Genomic DNA, 20,153 nt, shown 5'->3' with positions numbered 1-20,153 from the left:
AGAGAGAGAGAGCAGAGAGCAAAGAGAGAGAGCAAAGAGCGAAGAGAGAGAGCAGAAAGCAAAGAGAGAGAGCAGAGAGCAGAGAGAGAGCAGCGAAAAGAGAGAGCAGCAGAGCAGAGAGCAGAGAGAGCAAAGGGAGAGAGGGAGCAGAGAACAGAGAGAGCGCAGATAAAGCAGAGAGAGAGCAGAGAGCAGAGAGGGCAGAGAGAGCAGAGAAAAGAGAGAGAGAAAGAGCAGAGAGTGAGCAGAGAAAAGAAAGAACAGCAGAGCAGAGAGAGAGCAGAGAGCAGAGAACAGAGAGAGAGCAGAGAACAGAGAGAGAGCAGGCTGAGAGAGCAGAGCGAGAGCAGAGAGCAGAGAGCGAGAGAGCAGAGAGAGGACAGAAAGAGCAGAGAGAGCAGAGAGAGCGAGCAGAAAGAGAGCAGAGAAGAGAGAGCAGAGGGAGAGAGCAGAGAGAGGCGAGCACAGAGAGAGAGGGCAGAGCAGAGAACAGAGAGCAAAGCAGAGAGAGCAGAGAACAGAGAGAAAAGAGAGCAGAGAACAGAGGGAGAGAGATTCCAGAGAGAGAGCGAGCAGAGAGCAGGCTGAGAAAGCAAAGTGAGAGAGCAGAGAGAGAGAGAGCAGAGAAAAGAGAGAGCAGCAGAGCAGAGAGCAGAGAGTGAGAGAGAGGGCAGAGAGCAGCAGAGAGAACTCTGTTGCTATAGTGACCCTGCATTACAACACTCTGTTGCTATAGCGACCCTGCATCACAACACTCTGTTGCTATAGTGACCCTGCATTACACCACTCTGTTGCTATAGCGACCCTGCATCACAACACTCTGTTGCTATAGTAACCCTGCATTACAACACTCTGTTGCTATAGTAACCCTGCATTACAACACTCTGTTGCTATAGTAACCCTGCATTACAACACTCTGTTGCTATAGTAACCCTGCATCACAACACTCTGTTGCTATAGTAACCCTGCATTACAACACCCTGCATCACAACACTCTGTTGCTATAGTAACCCTGCATTACAACACTCTGTTGCTATAGTAACCCTGCATTACAACACTCTGTTGTACTAATTGTACAATTTGTTTAATTCTATTCCACATATTTAATTGTTTTGTATTTCATTTCATATTTGTTTCATGTTTCAACCAGTCGCAGGTTAACATCAACCTGACAGAGGAAACGTAAAATCAATAAACAAACTGTTTTCACAATTAACAAGCTTTTCTTGTTTCAAGTATGTTTTATTATGAAAAGTACAATATATCCTTGTATACTTGTACAACTATGGAGCGTATGTCCAGATATAATTGTATATAATTGTACAATTTGTTATTCAACATAAAAGACAACACATTGGTATTTTAACAGTGTTATTGTAAGAGTTTAAATACATTGGAAGAGAGGTCGTGGGTCAAGGTTCTCACAACTATAGGAAGATGCGCAGTGTGTGTGTGTGTGTGTGTGTGTGTGTCCAGTGTGTGTCTGTGTGTGTCCTCTGTGTGTGTGTGTGTGTGTGTGTGTGTGTGTGTCCAGTGTGTGTGTGTGTGTGTGTGTCCAGTGTGTGTCCAGTGTGTGTGTGTGTGTGTGTCCGTGTCCAACGTGTGTGTGTATGTGTGTGTTTGTGTGTCCAGTGTGTGTCCAGTGTGTGTGTGTGTGTGTGTGTGTGTCCAGTGTGTGTGTCTGTGGCAGTGTGTGTCTGTGTGTGTCCAGTGTGTGTGTGTGTGTGTCCAGTGTGTGTGTGTGTGTGTGTCCAGTGTGTGTGTGTGTGTGTGTGTCCAGTGTGTGTGTGTGTCCAGTGTGTAGTGTGTGTGTGTGTGTGTAGTGTGTGTGTGTGTGTGTTTGTCCAGTGTGTGTGTGTGTTTGTCCAGTGTGTGTGTGTGTGTGTGTGTGTGTGTGTATCCAGTGTGTGTGTCAAGTGTGTGTGTGTTCGTGTACAGTGTGTGTATGTGTCCAGTGTGTGTGTCCGTGTGTGTGTGTGTGTCCAGTGTGTGTGTGTGTGTGTGTGTGTATGTCCAGTGTGTGTGTGTGTGTCCAGTGTGTGTGTGTGTGTGTGTCCAGTGTGTGTGTGTGTGTGTCCAGTGTGTGAGTGTGTGTCCAGTGTGTGTGTGTGTGTGTCCAGTGTGTGTGAGTGTGTGTCCAGTGTGTGTGTGTGTGTGTCCAGTGTGTGTGAGTGTTTGTCCAGTGTGTGTGTGTGTGTGTCCAGTGTGTGAGTGTGTGTCCAGTGTGTGTGTGTGTGTGTCCAGTGTGTGAGTGTGTGTCCAGTGTGTGTGTGTGTCCAGTGTGTGAGTGTGTGTCCAGTGTGTGTGTGTGTGTCCAGTGTGTGTGTGTGTGTCCAGTGTGTGTGTGTGTGTGTCCAGTGTGTGTGAGTGTGTGTCCAGTGTGTGAGTGTTTGTCCAGTGTGTGTGTGTGTGTGTCCAGTGTGTGTGTGTGTGTGTCCAGTGTGTGTGTGTGTGTGTCCAGTGTGTGTGTGTGTCCAGTGTGTGTGTGTCCAGTGTGTGAGTGTGTGTCCAGTGTGTGTGTGTGTGTGTCCAGTGTGTGTGAGTGTGTGTCCAGTGTGTGTGAGTGTGTGTCCAGTGTGTGTGAGTGTTTGTCCAGTGTGTGTGTGTGTGTGTGTGTGTGTGTCCAGTGTGTGTGTGTGTGTCCAGTGTGTGTGTGTGTGTCCAGTGTGTGTGTGTGTGTCCAGTGTGTGTGTGTGTGTCCAGTGTGTGTGTGTGTGTGTCCAGTGTGTGTGTGTCCAGTGTGTGTGTGTGTGTCCAGTGTGTGTGTGTGTGTGTGTCCAGTGTGTGTGTGTGTGTCCAGTGGTGTGTGTGTGTCCAGTGTGTGTGTGTGTCCAGTGTGTGTGTGTGTGTCCAGTGTGTGTGTGTGTGTCCAGTGTGTGTGTGTCCAGTGTGTGTGTGTCCAGTGTGTGTGTGTGTGTCCAGTGTGTGTGTGTCCAGTGTGTGTGTGTCCAGTGTGTGTGTGTGTGTCCAGTGTGTGTGTGTCCAGTGTGTGTGTGTGTGTCCAGTGTGTGTGTGTCCAGTGTGTGTGTGTGTGTCCAGTGTGTGTGTGTCCAGTGTGTGTGTGTGTGTCATGTTATTTTAGGGACACTGAGGAGTCAACACCATAAACCCAAAACCCTGGAAAGAGGGGCTCAGTGAATGTGGAGGTGAATGTGATCAGGTGGGTCAGTGTGTCAGAGGAGGCTCTATAGAAGGACAGAGTGCCGGCTGGCCAGTCCAGATACACTCCTACTCTGTGGGAGATGGAGGAGGGGACGTCTATGGTAGTGAGATTATTATTGTGCCTGGCAGAGTAACTGTTGTCAGAGCAGATCAGAGTCCAGGACTTGTTATTGAATCCAAGACAACAGTCCTAACCTCTTCCTCTCCTGTTGATTCCTTTATATGTCACTCCTATAACAGCCTCTCCACTCCACTCTACCTCCCAGTAACAGCGCCCAGTCAGACCCTCTCTACACAGCACCTGTCTACAGTCCTCAAATCTCTCAGGGTGATCAGGATACGGCTGCTTCTCTCTCCTCCATGTCACCTTTCTGTTCCCCTCAGACAGAGAGAGTTGTCTGTTTACTGTGTTTAGGTCCAGTGTGAGATCACAGACATCTGATGGATGAAACCAGACACAATATTAGAAATCATCATCATTCACATTAGAATGTTAACTCACTTTTCACTAATTCATTTAATGTAGATGTTTCTAGGTATCAAAAGGAGAAGTTAAGGTAACTTGATACTTGTTGAATGATCATATGTTATACTGTATGGTAATATAAAACACACTTATTCCCATTAATCACACACACACACACACACACACACACACACACACACACACACACACACACACACACAGACACACACACACACACACACACACACACACACACACACACACACACACACGACACACAGGACACACACACACAGGACAAACACACACTCTGGACACACACACACACACACACACACACACACACACACACACGTCAAAGCAACTCTTTGTAAACTTTGGTGTCCCTGATTTCTAATTCTGTGGAACTACAGCTGATATTTAATATGACCAAGTCAGTAATGATGTTGGTCTTTGACTTTGACTTAACTTGAATTAAGACTTATTCTTAGTCATATTCTTCACAGCAGTCAACACTCACATTTTCTAAGTCCAGGTTTCATTCTGTTCTCTCCACCATGTTCCACACTGTAGCGGTATGCAGAAAGAACAGACAGTCATTGAGGGATACACCTGAACACACAAACACACACACACAAACACTGGACACACACACACACACACACAAACACTGGACACACACACACACACTGTCAAGCGTTGGCAAGAATGTTTGTGTGTGTGTGACCAGTGTGTGTGTGTGTGGTTCCAGTATGTGTGTGTGTGTGTCCAGTGTGTGTGTGTGTGTGTCCAGTGTGTGTGTGTGTGTGTGTGTGTCCAGTGTTTGTGTGTCCAGTGTGTGTATTTGTGTCCAGTGCGCGTGTGTGTGTATATGTCCAGTGTGTGTTTCACATTGGACAGACACACACACACACACGGTCAGCATATAACTTTGTCCAAGTGGTGGTCAGAATGTTTGTCTTAACCAGCCTGATAAGTCCAACATGTCTGATATGAACATTGACATAAACCCTCTACATACTTGAGTTTCTCCAGTCTGCAGTGTGGATCCTCCAGTCCAGCAGAGAGCAGTCTGACTCCTGAGTCTCCTGGGTGATTGTAGCTCAGGTCCAGCTCTCTCAGGTGTGAGGGGTTTGACCTCAGAGCTGAGACCAGAGAAGCACAGCCTTCCTCTGTGACTAGACAGCCTGACAGCCTGCAAAGAGTCAAATCATATTAAATCACACTGATATTCTTTGGTGGTGAAAATAGTGGCAGTATATTTTTTCAACATATTCAGATATATCAGTGTCCTGAAACCTTCCATATATATTCATAAAATAGTGTATCATCATAAAAAATGACAAATGATCAAAGTATTGCCTGCAGATAGAAACATGTATAGTACAAATATTATAGTAGACTGACCAGACCAGTTTAAAAAGCAGTATCAGTCAGAAGACAGACAGTGAGGAATCAGATTTAGCAAAGCACCACATTTAAAACTGTAAGCTTCACTGTCCAAACACATATGGTGTGGACTATGTGTGTCTGGTAAACACATGTGGATCTGCTGAACAGTTATCACTTGTTGACCAACTACAGGAATACTGACCTCAGAGTCTCCAGTTTACAGTGGGGATTCCCCAGTCCAGCAGAGAGCAGCTTCACTCCTGAATCCTTCAGGTCATTGTTACTCAGGTCCAGCTCTCTCAGGTGTGAGGGGTTTGAACTGAGAACTGAGGCCAACACTTCACAGGATGTGTCTGTGAGTTTACAGCCAGTGAGTCTGCCAACACAGAAGAAATACAATGACAGACAGGATGTATTAAAATATTGAGCTTAGCTTTAGATCTGCTTACACTGTAACCTGTGCACAAATAACGTGTTGGGTTTAGCCTCAGACCAGAGAGGCACAGCCTAGAAATGACACATTTTCCAAGTATTGCTTGTAGATAGAAAGATGCATATTAACAAATATGTGAGTAGACTGACCAGACCAGTTTAAAAATCAGTATCAGTCAAAAGACAGACAGTGAGGTATCAGATTTAGATTGTATTGAGTATACAGTCCACACCATATCTATTTTGACAGTGAAGCTGACATTTTAAATTGTGTTTTGCCCAATAATAAAATGGTGGATGATGAGTGGAGTAACTTTTCTGTCTAAGAGAGTAGATAACATGTTTCTAAACAATAATAAATTAATCCTGATGATGTCATGATTAAGAAAAATCATGAAAGAATCATGAATAATAATGAGTGAGAAAGTTACAGAGGCTACAACAAAACATGCTAACCTCTCACCATTACCAATAACAGAGGCTACAACAAAACATGCTAACCTCTCACCATTACCAATAACAGAGACTACAACAAAACATGCTAACCTCTCACCATTACCAATAACAGAGACAACAAAACATGCTAACCTCTCACCATTACCAATAACAGAGGCTACAACAAAACATGCTAACCTCTCACCATTACCAATAACAGAGGCTACAACAAAACATACTAACCTCTCACCATTACCAATAACAGAGGCTACAACAAAACATGCTAACCTCTCACCATTACCAATAACAGAGGCTACAACAAAACATGCTAACCTCTCACCATTACTAATAACAGAGACTACAACAAAACATACTAACCTCTCACCATTACCAATAACAGAGGCTACAACAAATCATACTAACCTCTCACCATTACCAATAACAGAGGCTACAACAAAACATGCTAACCTCTCACCATTTACCAATAACAGAGGCTACAACAAAACATGCTAACCTCACCATTACCAATAACAGAGGCTGACAACAAAAACAAACCTCTCACCATTACCAATAACAGAGGCTACAACAAAACATGCTAACCTCTCACCATTACCAATAACAGAGGCTACAACAAAACATGCTAACCTCTCACCATTACCAATAACAGAGGCTACAACAAAACATACTAACCTCTCACCATTACCAATAACAGAGGCTACAACAAAACATGCTAACCTCTCACCATTACCAATAACAGAGGCTACAACAAAACATGCTAACCTCTCACCATTACCAATAACAGAGCCTACAACAAAACATACTAACCTCTCACCATTACCAATAACAGAGGCTACAACAAAACATGCTAACCTCTCACCATTACCAATAACAGAGGCTACAACAAAACATGCTAACCTCTCACCATTACCAATAACGGAGGCTACAACAAAACATGCTAACCTCTCACCATGACCAATAACAGAGGCTACAACAAAACATGCTAACCTCTCACCATTACCAGTAACAGAGGCTACAACAAAGCATGCTAACCTCTCACCATTACCAATAACAGAGGCTACAACAAAACATGCTAACCTCTCACCATTACCAATAACAGAGGCTACAACAAAACATGCTAACCTCTCACCATTACCAATAACAGAGGCTACAACAAAACATGCTAACCTCTCACTATTACCAATAACAGAGGCTACAACACAACATGCTAACCTCTCACCATTACCAATAACAGAGACTACAACAAAACATGCTAACCTCTCACCATTACCAATAACAGAGGATACAACAAAACATGCTAACCTCTCACCATTACCAATAACAGAGGCTACAACAAACGTGCTAACATCTCACCAATACCAATAACAGAGGATACAACAAACATGCTAACCTCTCACCATTACCAATAACAGGGGAGATTAGCATTTATACTGATATTTGTGCTCTATAACTTTGTTATTCATCATTATTCACTATTCATATCTAAATAAAATATATGTATGAATTCCCTCAAATAAAAGGTGACATTCTGTACTGTCTCCTAATATGAAACATTGTATCTCCAATCCAAAATGCTGGAGCAAAGCACCACATTTAAAACTGTAAGCTTCACTGTCCAAACACATATGGTGTGGACTGTGTGTGTCTGGTAAACACATGTGGATCTGGTGAACAGTTATCACTTGTTGACCAACTACAGGAATACTGACCTCAGAGTCTCCAGTTTACAGTGGGGATTCCCCAGTCCAGCAGAGAGCAGCTTCACTCCTGAATCCTTCAGGTCATTGTTACTCAGATCCAGCTCTCTCAGGTGTGAGGGGTTTGAACTGAGAACTGAGGCCAACACTTTACAGGATGTGTCTGTGAGTTTACAGACAGTGAGTCTGCCAACACAGAAGAAATACAATGACAGACAGGTTATATTAAAATATTTCACTTAGCTTTCCCTGCTTACACTGTAAATAAATGTGGCTCTATACTCCAGCATTTTGGATTTCAGATCAAATGTTTCATATGAGGTGACAGTTTATAATGTCACCTTTTATTTGAGGATATTTTAATACATATCTGTTTCACTGTTTAGAAAAATTAAATTAATTTAATGTATCTAGTCCCCCCTTTTGAAGAAGTCATAACTATTCTGACACTTAAAGTGATTAGACAAAAGTTTATCTGGTCCCATATTCCTCGAACACAATGAGACATCAAACCTGTGACGCCTTGACTGAGAAAGATCATGAATGAATCATGAATAATAATGAGTGAGAAAGTTAAAGAGGCTACAACAAAACATGCTAACCTCTCACCATTACCAATAACAGAGACTACAACAAAACATGTTAACCTCTCACCATTACCAATAACAGAGGATACAACAAAACATGTTAACCTCTCACCATTACCAATAACAGAGGCTACAACAAAACATACTAACCTCTCACCATTACCAATAACAGAGGCTACAACAAAACATGCTAACCTCTCACCATTACCAATAACAGAGGCTACAACAAAACATACTAACCTCTCACCATTACCAATAACAGAGGCTACAACAAAACATGCTAACCTCTCACCATTACCAATAACAGAGGCTACAACAAAACATGTTAACCTCTCACCATTACCAATAACAGAGGCTACAACAAAACATGCTAACCTCTCACCATTACCAATAACAGAGGCTACAACAAAACATGTTAACCTCTCACCATTACCAATAACAGAGGCTACAACAAAACATACTAACCTCTCACCATTACCAATAACAGAGGCTACAACAAAACATGCTAACCTCTCACCATTACCAATAACAGAGGCTACAACAAAACATGCTAACCTCTCACCATTACCAATAACAGAGGCTACAACAAAACATGCTAACCTCTCACCATTACCAATAACAGAGGCTTCAACAAAACATGCTAACCTCTCACCATTACCAATAACAGAGGCTACAACAAAACATGCTAACCTCTCACCATTACCAATAACAGACTACAACAAAACATGCTAACCTCTCACCATTACCAATAACAGAGACTACAACAAAACATACTAACCTCTCACCATTACCAATAACAGAGGCTACAACAAAACATGCTAACCTCTCACCATTACCAATAACAGACACTACAACAAAACATGCTAACCTCTCACCATGACCAATAACAGAGACTACAACAAAACATGCTAAACTCTCAACATTAACCAATAACAGAGGCTACAACAAAACATGCTAACCTCTCACCATGACCAATAACAGAGACTACAACAAAACATGCTAACCTCTCACCATTACCAATAACAGACACTACAACAAAACATGCTAACCTCTCACCATGACCAATAACAGAGACTACAACAAAACATGCTAACCTCTCACCATTACCAATAACAGAGGCTACAACAAAACATACTAACCTCTCACCATTACCAATACCAGAGGGGGTATGATGTTTGTACCTCTAACTTTCTCATTCATCATCATTCACGATTAATTCATAATTATGGTAGCATCCACATGAATGTAGAAGTGTTCAGAAACATCTTCTATTCTTACTGACAATACAAGTGAAGTGACTCCAAAATGACAGGACATTATTCACCATTCAGTTTCTATTAGGAAAAACATCCCAAACACAACCAAGACAAACTGCAAATTAATTCAACAAGTTCGTAGAATCACAAGCTTGATGTAATCACTGCAGGCATGGAATATGGGACCAAATACTAAACGTATGACTACTTTAATACACTATAAGTGAATATAACCGAATAATTACGACTTTTCAAATGGGAGAACTACATACATAAAGTGCTTTCATATCTGATAATACTGACCTCAGAGTCTCCAGTTTACAGTGGGGATTCCCCAGTCCAGCAGAGCAGCTTCACTCCCTGAATCCTTCAGGTCATTGTTACTCAGATCCAGCTCTCTCAGGTGTGAGGGGTTTGACTCCAGAGCTGAGACCAGAGAAGCACAGCCTTTCTCTGTGACTCCACAGCCTGACAGCCTGACAAAGAGATCATCATGACTTCACAAACACACTGTTAATTTAACACCAGTAGTGTATAAGGACAATGGTAGATGCATTTGGTTTATTCTCTCAAACAACATAAAGATTCATCTTCCGTCTCCTAGAATTGTATGGTCATATTGTTATACTAATGTGAAAATCAATGAATTTATTCAATATGTTTTTCAATATAATATTATATACATATTATAATACATATTTTTCTCTAACTGAATATTTCTTCCTGATGATTAGTTCTTAAATGTCATTTTATTTACTCACAGAACAGCTCTGGAGGCTTTGACCACTGGCAGCAGCCTCAGAAGACCTTCCTCTGATCTGGAGTATTTCTTCAGGTCAAACACATCCAGCTCCTTTTCTGAAGTCAGCAACACAAAGACCAGAGCTGACCACTGTGCAGGTGACAGTTTGGCTCGAGAGAGACTTCCAGATCTCAGGAAGCTTTGAATCTCCTCCACTAGAGAATGGTCATTCAGTTCATTCAGACAGTGGAACAGATTGATGCTCCTCTCTGGAGAGGGATTCTCCCTGATCTTCTCCTTGATGTACATGACTGTCTCTTCATGGCTCTGTGAGCTGCTTCTTGTCTTTGTCAGTAGACCTCGTAAGTGCTTCTGATTGGACTCCAGTGAGAGGCCCAGAAGGAAGCGGAGGAAAAGGTCCAGGTTTCCCGTCTCACTTTGTAAGGCTTTATCCACAGCACTCTTGTAGACAGTAACTTTACGCCTTTGTTTGATCCTCACAGAAAAGTTCCTGGACTTTGTTTGCAGTTTGTCCATTAGATTCTCATTGTTGTTGATGAATGAGAGGAACACATATACAGCAGCCAGAAACTCCTGAATGCTCAGATGAACGAAGCAGTACACCTTGTCCTGGTACAGCCCACATTCCTCTTTAAAGAGCTGTGTGCACAATCCTGAGTACACTGAGGCTTCATTGACATCAATTCCAGCCTCTTTCAGGTCTTCTTCATAGAAAATCAGATTGCCATTCACAAGCTGTTGAAAAGCCAGTTTTCCCAGTGACAGAATGCTCTCTTTATTCCAGTGTGGACCTGTCTCTTCTTTCCCAAGATACTTTTCATCCTTCTGTTTGGTATGAAACACCACAAGGTGTGTGTACATCTCAGTCAGAGTCTTGGGCATCTCTTCTCTCTTATGTTTCAGCATGTGCTCAAGGACTGTTGCAGAAATCCAACAGAAGACTGGAATGTGGCACATGATGTGGAGGCTCCTTGATGTCTTTATGTGTGAGATGATTCTGCTGGCCAGGTCCTCATCACTGAATCTCTTCCTGAAGTACTCCTCCTTCTCTGGGTCATTGAACCCTCGTACCTCTGTCACCTGGTCAACACACCCTGAAGGGATCTTATTGGCTGCTGCAGGTCGGGTAGTTATCCAGAGGAGAGCAGAGGGAAGCAGATTTCCCTTGATGAGATTTGTCAGCAGAACATCCACTGACGTTGACTCTGTGACGTCCCAACAGATCTTGTTCTTCTGGAAGTCTAGGGGCAGTCGGCACTCATCCAGACCATCAAAGATGAACAGAACTTTGTACTTGTTGTAGATGGAGATTCTTGATTGTTTGGTTTCCATTGAGAAGTGATTAAGAAGTTCAATGAAAGTGTGTTTGTCCCCTTTCATCAAATTCAGCTCCCGAAAAGGGAATGAAAATACAAATTGGACATCCTGATTTGCTTTTCCTTCAGCCCAATCCAGAATGAACTTCTGCACAGAGACTGTTTTTCCAATGCCAGCGACTCCCTTTGTCAGCACAGTTCTGATAGGTTTGTCTTGTCCAGTTAAGGGTTTGAAGATGTCGTTACATTTGATTGCAGTCTCTGGTCTTGCTTGTTTCCTGGTTGTTGTCTCAATCTGTTTCAGCTCATGTTCATTATTGACCTCTCCTGTTCCACCCTCTGTGATGTAGAGCTCTGTGTAGATCTTATTGAGAAGTGTTGGGTTTCCTTGTTTAGCGATCCCCTCAAATACACATTGAAACTTCTTCTTTAGATTAGATTTGAGTTCACGTTGGCAAATCACAGCAAGCTCATCTGAATGAAGAAATAACACAGAGGATATGTATGATTTTTATAGTTAAATTATAAATTATAATTGTTTATTCTCTCTTGTCTACAGTATTGTAGGAATGTTATAAAGTTGTACATTATAATAATTTAGTCTCTTAACTGACTGTATAAATGTGTAAATGTTTTCATAATGCATTACAGACTGGTGTGACTGATTATATTATTATTGGTATTATTGATGGTATTATTAATGTTCTCTCTCTAAATGAATCACCACAACACATCCCTGCTGCTACTTGATGAGGTCACTAGGTGTTGTGGTAAGGCTGCTACAATATCATTGAGTTACACAGCTACTTTAGCTGTACTTTAGCTACAGCTTTTAAATGTTATAAAACATCATTCAACATGAGGCAGACAGATCTTACATTTCTCCAGTGTGTCAGCAAGCTCCTTCTGGTTCATTTTCCTCAGGATGTGCAGTGTGATCTTCAGAGCCCCCTCTCTGGCACTGCTCTCCTGCTTCTCATCTTCAGCATCCACCACTTCCTTATCCTGCTTCTGACTCTCAAAGCCTTCTGGGAGTTCTGGACTAAGAATCCTCTTGAACATCTTCAGCTCGTTCTTCACAAATGTCATAATATTCTGTTCAAGCAACTGAAATAAATAAAGTAAATAAGTTAAGCAAGAGAATAAATGCTTTCTCATCAACACATTAATGAATGTTTGACAGATCAACTTGAGGTAAACAAAAACAAATGTACATAACAGGACCACATACACTGAATATGGAGGCCAGGTCTGTTTGATGACTCTGGGAAGACTGACCACTGAGAATCTCTGACTCTGATCTCTCCTGTTGGTTTCTGTGGACAAAACATGAGATTACATCTCCTCATCCAGGGAGTACACGTAAACACACACACACACACGCACACACACACACACACACACAGGGAGGGAATGTTAGTTGACCATGACCCATGAGTTCTTCTTACCTTTGTTCAGTATAAAAGTCTCCCTCTCTAAAGGTTAGAGGTTGATCCATAGACTGGTCACTCTTCATGGACACACAGCTGGGAACAGGGGAGGCTGGTCTCTCCTGCTTGATTGGGCTTCAACACAACAGAGACAAACATTACATCTCTCATCTACTCTGAGCTCAGATGGGGAAACATGAGAAGAGTTTCACAAATAGAACTGACTTCCAGACGCTCGTTGGCGTGCGCGAGCAGTGTGTCATTTTTAATAACGAAATTAATTTGCGACGCGAGCGTTGTAGTCAGTCTGTCAGCCCCGCTAAAAGGCTCTGCCTTCTCCGGGGGATGTTGAGGTAAATTTACTGTAGTGACCTGACTAGATCATAAATGAACAATTGTCCAGACAGAGGCTTCAGTTTGCGAATTGACGGTTTATTAAACCAACTTTACACAGGCTACTGTTTGGGCCGTAGCACACGCCAAATAGATGACAGATAACCCACAAGCCAATCGTGACCTTCTCTTGTGAAGCCCAGACGTAAGAGGGAGAACAAAGGCTGAACCTGGTCTTAACTTCCAATGCTCCACCCCCCTGCCCAACCCCCCTCCACGCCACTCCGCCAACCACCAGGATGCCCGGCATCAGAACATTCCAGGCATTCCCGTGATTGGCAGATAGCAGGTTGATTGACATGTCGGACCCCGAACACCGGGTACTGGTCAGTACAACACAACCACCTCCTAGCCTAGCACATAACACACAGCTGTCTGTGCGGGTCGCTACACAGCCCCCCACCACAAAGTCCTCGTCCTCGAGGGAACAAACAAAGTCTCTGAAGCGACCCGGAGGTCTCCTTTGCCTGCGTGGCCGTGATGGTCGCAGAGTGCCCCTCTGGGAACCAGGGGATGAAGGCAGGGATATGGGGGACAAGGAAGCGGGAACGGGTAATACAGTCCGTGGTTCTGGGGAACCACGCGGTGGACACAGGGGGGAGACAGGGGAGTGAGCTGTCTGAGCCTTGTCTGCGGCACCTGAGGGTGGGTGCCTGGAGAATGTCATTGCCAGAGAGGGGAATTGTGGGGTTCCTGGGGTTTGGGGAGAAGAGGCCCCTCTGTATGGGGGCTAACCTGTCCCGGTGCAGTGCCACCTTTCTCCCCCTGGGAGGAAGCTGCACCCGGTACACAACCTCCCCTACCCTCTCCAGGACACTGCAGGGTCCCACCCAGTGACTGTCCAACTTGGGGCATCTGCCTTTTTCTTAGGGGCTGTAGACCCAGACCAGCTCCCCAGCCACAAAGTGCCTTCCCGGGTGTGCACGTCATAGTTCCCTTTCTGCCTCACACTTGCATTCACCAGCTGCTCTCTGGCGAAGGTGTGGGCTGTCTCCAGGCGGTCCTGGAGTCTCCGGGCATACTCCGGCCCCGGAGGAACATGAGGGCTATCCAGGGGCCGACCAACGCCATCTCCGCAGGGGTGCGGATCTCTCTCCCCAGCATGAGGAGGGCAGGCGTGCAGGAGGTGGAGTCTTGGACAGCGGAGCGGCATGCCATGAGGACCATAGGCAGGTGCTTGTCCCAGTCACGCTGGTGTTTGAAGAGACGATGGCCAGCTGCTGTCCAAGCGTTTGTTGAAGCGCTCCACAAGGCCATCACTTTGAGGATGGAGAGGAGTAGTGCGGGTCTTGTGCATACCCAGCCTCTCACACATGGTGACGAACACACGGGACTCAAAGTTTCTGCCTTGGTCGCTGTGGATGGACTCTGCAGCTCCAAACCTGCTGAACATCCCCGCTGTCAGGGCGTCGCCGACGATGGTCTCTGCCTCCTGGTCAGGCAGAGCATAGGCCTCGGGCCATTTTGTGAAATAGTCCATGGCCGTGAGCACCAGCGGTTTCCACTGTCTGTGGTGGAGAACGGCCCAACTACATCCACTCCCACCCTCTCCATGGGAGCCCCCACTGGGAACTGTTGGAGCTGAGCATGAGAGCGGCCTGGGGGGCCCTTTCTCGCTGTGCAGTTGTCACAGCGGCGACAAAAGTCCTCCACATCCCTCTTGTGCTGCCCCCAGTAGAAGCCCTGACGGAGACGGCGCAGTGTTTTTGTGACCCCAAAGTGTCCAGTCCCCACCCCCCCATGAGTACTCTGGAGCACAGCCTCCCGCAATGCTTTTGGGACCACCACCTGCCACCTCTCCTCTCCCGTAGCTGACTCCTTCCATGCCCGCTGTAGCACGCCATCAGCCAGCCGCAGTCTCTCAAACTTCGACCCCAACCCTTTGGTCGCGAGTGAGAGCGCTGTCACCTCTTCCCATGGTGGCCTCACCTGCGCCTCTACCCACTGTAGCACTGGCTGTAGGTCTGTGTCCCGTCCCTGCTGCTGCCGCCATTCAGCCACGTCGACAGTCTGCAGCTCACAGCAGACAGGCCCGCTCGCCCGACACACTGTGGCACAGACACCCTCCCTCTGCCCGCAGCTCTCTCTCCCGTCCCTCTCTCCGTTCACAGTGGCGGCAGCCGTCTGCAGTACAGGGCCGATGGGACATGGCGTCGGCGTTGGAGTGGCGTGCCCCTGCCCTGTGCACCACCGTGAAGTCACATACGGCTGGCTCCTCCAACCAGCGTGCCACCTGCCCCTCTGGCTCTCTGAAAGACATGAGCCACTGGAGAGCAGAGTGGTCAGTCCTTACAGTAAGGGCAGACCACCCAGGTAGTACTTGAAGTGTTTGACGGAAGCCACAACAGCCAAGAGCTCCCGCCGGGTGACACAGTAGCGGCGCTCATGTTTGTCAAATGTTTTGCTGAAGTACGCCACCACTCTCTCCCCCTCTGGCCCCACCTGGGCCAGCACCCCACCCATGCCCACATTGCTCGCGTCTGTGTCCAGGATAAAGGGCAAGGTGAGGTCAGGGGGGCGAGCACGGGGGGCCTCGATCAGTGCACGTTTGAGGGTGTTGAACGCCTCCTCACACTCCACTGTCCAAGTGAAAGCCTTGTCCTTCGGCAGCAGGCGGTTCAGTGGAGCAGCAACGCTTGAGAAGCCCCGTATAAACCTCCTGTGGTACGAGGCCAGGCCCAGGAAGCTCTTCAGCTGACGCTGGTGGGGGGGGGTGGGCCAGTCTCTGACAGCCCCTACCTTGTCCTCCATGGTGCTGATCCCCTCCTTCCCCACTCGGTGGCCCAAGAAGGACACCTCTCTCCTCATGAAGTGGCACTTCTCGGGTGGAGTTCAGACCTGCGGCAGCCACCCTCTCCAGCACACGCCGTAGCGCCCCAGGGCTGACTGGAAGGAGCTGCCATGGGCCAGGATGTCATCGAGGTATACCAGACACTGCTGTCGGGGGATGCCATCCAGCACCCTGTCCATCAAACGCTCAAAAGTAGCTGGAGCGTTGCACAGGCCAAAGCACAGGACCTTGAACTGCCAGTGTCCTCTGTTAGTGGAGAACGCAGTTTTGGCTCTGGCCTCTGGGGAGAGGGGCACCTGCCAGTAGCCGCTGCGGAGGTCTAGTGAGGAGAACCAGGAGGACCCCTAACCAGGTCCAGCGACTCATCGATACGTGGTATGGGGTATGAGTCCTTCCTGGTTACCTCATTCAGCCGCCTGTAGTCCGCACAGAACCTCAGCTTGCCCCCTTCTTCGGAACCATGACGACTGGCGCCGCCCAGGGGCTGTCTGAGGCTCAATGAAGTCTGCCCGCTGCATCTCCAACACAGCCTTGTCTGCCGCCTCCTGGCGTGCCAGCGGGATACGGCGGGGACGCATCTTGATGGGTCGAGCATCACCTGTGTCGATCTCATGCTGCACCAGATGGGTCTGACCCACCTCTTCCTCACTCAACGCAAAGCTGTCTCTGAATTCAAACAGCAACTGCCACAACCGTTCCTGCTGCTCGGGGTCAAGACCAACACAGTTCCTCCCCATATCTCCCTCACTGCAGACAGTGTCCTCTCCTCTCCCATCTGGGGTAGCTGGGCTGGGGGGGGTGCGGCCCGGGCTCAGAGGGCTGTGTCATGGAGGTAGCTGGGGGAATGTAACACACCGCCGTAGGTGACAGGGGGACTGGGGAAAAGTCACACACAGCTGTGGGGAGGGGCGCAGCCATGAGTCTCTGCTGCTTTAACTGTTGGAGTAAAGGGTTTGTTGGGTTGAGTGAATGTGACATTAGGGGGGGCCATGGTGACTTCCGTCCCTCCCTGGAAGCTCAGTGTGCCCCTATTTAGGTCTAACTGGCAGCCTGTGCTCCTAAGAAAGTCCAACCCCAGGATACAAGGGTCCTGCACAGCCGCCACCCACACAGGATGACGCACAGTCCTGCCCCCTACTGTCAGAGTCATTATTCCCTTCCCTTTCATGGGTGCCAGCTCACCTGTGACTGTGCGGAGCTGCACAGTTGTAGGCTCACACTGAGTCCAACCTGGCACAATATCTGGCCTCACCAGGGTTACTGTGGACCCAGTGTCCACCAGGGCGGAGCAGGGCACCCCCTCCACAGTGACAGGGACATGACAAAAGTCCCCAACACAGGTCCGGCCCACCACAACAACAGGCTCCATCCGCTTGCCCTCGTCTGCTTCTGGGGGAAGTGGAGCCTTGCTTCCCCGTCTGTGCCGGTGGGCTCCTCCTGAAGATGATGGTGGTTGGGATAGAAAGCCAGGGTCCGCACTCACCCGGTCTATGCGGACCCGAGCCGTTCCCTGAGCTCTGGGGGACATGGGGCAATCTCGGCGCAGATGGCCTGGCTGGCCACAACCCCAGCAGACCCTGGGACCAGGGCTTGTGTTTCGTGCCGCCTGTAGCGACACAGCCCGAATGAGTTCTGTCATTTCGGCCACCCAAGCAGGCTTTTTCCGGCTCCGGGCTGCTCCGCCCCCAGCTCGCACAGAGGGTGTGTCTCCCTGCACCCCCACCAAAGCCCCAGCTGAAGCCCCAGCCCACACCAGCTCCCTCTCCAAAGCCATCTCCAAGGCTGTCTGCAATGACTCAGGATGAGCCAGCTGGGTCTGTATGCGCAGCTCCGTAGGGGAGAGCGCCTGTATGAACTGGTCCCGTGCTAGCTCGCTCTGCACGGAGGGGGGCATGTCAGCATATGCCCGCCGAGAGAGGCTCTCAATGTCATTAGCTAGCACCTGTACAGGCTCTCCAGGCTGCCTGCGTCTATTACTCAGTTCGGAGCGCAGTAGCCCGGGCTGTACACACGGTCCATAGCGCCTCCTCAGTGCTCCCACTAGAGCACCATAATCATGCCTGTCCTCGGGGCTAATCGATATCAAACAGGCCAGAGCTTCATCCGTGAGGCATAAAGCCAACTGCAGTGCCCTTTCTTCATCCGACCACCCCCTAAAATGAGCTAACAGTTCAAACTGAGCATGAAAAGCTTCCCAATCCGCCTTACCGGAATACTTCAGGGTCTTAACAGATACGGACGCAGCCGGGAACTGGGCGCCGCCATGTTTGTTTACATCCTGAGCCCCAGATTCCTCGTCACGCCGCGTCGACGTCGCCACTCGGTCCGCCCACCAGAATCCGCGCGGAATACACTCGGCCGAAGCACTCATGCCCGCTTCAGCCGCCATCACTCTAACGTCCTCCCTCAAGCGGCCTCTACGCTCCGACGCCCTGGCGATCTCCTCAGACAGAACCCCCGACGTCCATTCACACGCACCTCCTTGGCCATAATCGTCCCCTACCTCCACCTTCACTTTCGGATTCCCTCGAAGCATTTTCAATCCCCGTTCTCACCTACGGTAGCTAGCCACATAAGTCAGCTAGCTAGCTGGCTAACTTGTATCAACGTTTTTACTTCTGACACCAATGTAGTGACCTGACTAGATCATAAATGAACAATTGTCCAGACAGAGGCTTGAGTTTGCGAATTGACGGTTTATTAAACCAACTTTACACAGGCTACTGTTTGGGCCGTAGCACACGCCAAATAGATGACAGATAACCCACAAGCCAATCGTGACCTTCTCTTGTGAAGCCCAGACGTAAGAGAGAGAACAAAGGCTGAACCTGGTCTTAACTTCCAATGCTCCACCCCCTGCCCAACCCTCCACGCCACTCCGCCAACCACCAGGATGCCGGCATCAGAACATTCCAGGCATTCCCGTGATTGGCAGATAGCAGGTTGATTGACATGTCGGACCCCGCGAACACCGGGTACTGGTCAGTACAACACAACCACCTCCTAGCCTAGCACATAACACACAGCTGTCTGTGCGGGTCGCTACATTACTAACCGGGAGGGTTGAATGATGTAATTTATTAGAGGGCTGGAAGACGCACTCTCGAGGTTGTTTACTCACAATATCAGATATTAAATATATTTTTTATAATGAATGTATACTGAGGTTGAGGTTCTGACTAGTGATTATTTACCCGGGGTTCAATACCTGCTATTGAGGCGCCCTGAAAATAATATTCAAAAGTTCGGTCCTTGGACACAGAGGGGTTAAACACTAAAGTTACCGTCCATCTAGTGAAGAGAGGAGAACCGGACAGAGGTAGCCAGCATCCGTCAACGAGAGAGGGAGAAGCCTCACCGGGATTTAACAGGTGGAAGAAACAACCGGGGAGCTCCATCGGTCCACAAGAAATGCAGACAGCCGGTGATGATGTAGTGGTAGTTATGATAACTAGGATGCTGCTGGTAGAGTAGCTAGCTAGCTTACCGAGCTGTACCGACTAGCTAGGATAACTAGGATGCTGCTGGTAGAGTAGCTAGCTAGCTTACCGAGCTGTACCGACTAGCTAGGATAACTAGGATGCTGCTGGTAGAGTAGCTAGCTAGCTTACCGAGCTGTACCGACTAGCTAGGATAACTAGGATGCTGCTGGTAGGTAGCTAGCTAGCTTACCGAGCTGTACCGACTAGCTAGGATAACTAGGATGCTGCTGGTAGAGTAACTAGCTAGCTTACCGAGCTGTACCGACTAGCTAGGATAACTAGGATGCTGCTGGTAGAGTAGCCAGCTAGCTTACCGAGCTGTACAGACTAGCTAGGATAACTAGGATGCTGCTGGTAGAGTAGCTAGCTAGCTTACCGAGCTGTACCGACTAGCTAGGATAACTAGGATGCTGCTGGTAGAGTAGCCAGCTAGCTTACCGAGCTGTACAGACTAGCTAGGATAACTAGGATGCTGCTGGTAGAGTAGCTAGCTACCTTACCGAGCTGTACCGACTAGCTAGGATAACTAGGAT

At 47.4% G+C, this 20,153-nt stretch overlaps 1 pseudogene; it reads right to left on the bottom strand.

The window, feature by feature from the left end:
- Positions 1-1,221: 1,221 nt before the first annotated feature.
- LOC135564815 (NACHT, LRR and PYD domains-containing protein 12-like) lies at positions 1,222-13,087 on the bottom strand (annotated as a pseudogene).
- Between the last annotated feature and the right edge of the window lie 7,066 nt (positions 13,088-20,153).

This window comes from Oncorhynchus nerka, linkage group LG26 (genome assembly GCF_034236695.1).
Source record: "Oncorhynchus nerka isolate Pitt River linkage group LG26, Oner_Uvic_2.0, whole genome shotgun sequence".
Taxonomy (NCBI): domain Eukaryota; kingdom Metazoa; phylum Chordata; class Actinopteri; order Salmoniformes; family Salmonidae; genus Oncorhynchus; species Oncorhynchus nerka.
This window is presented reverse-complemented; position numbering and strand designations above follow the sequence as displayed.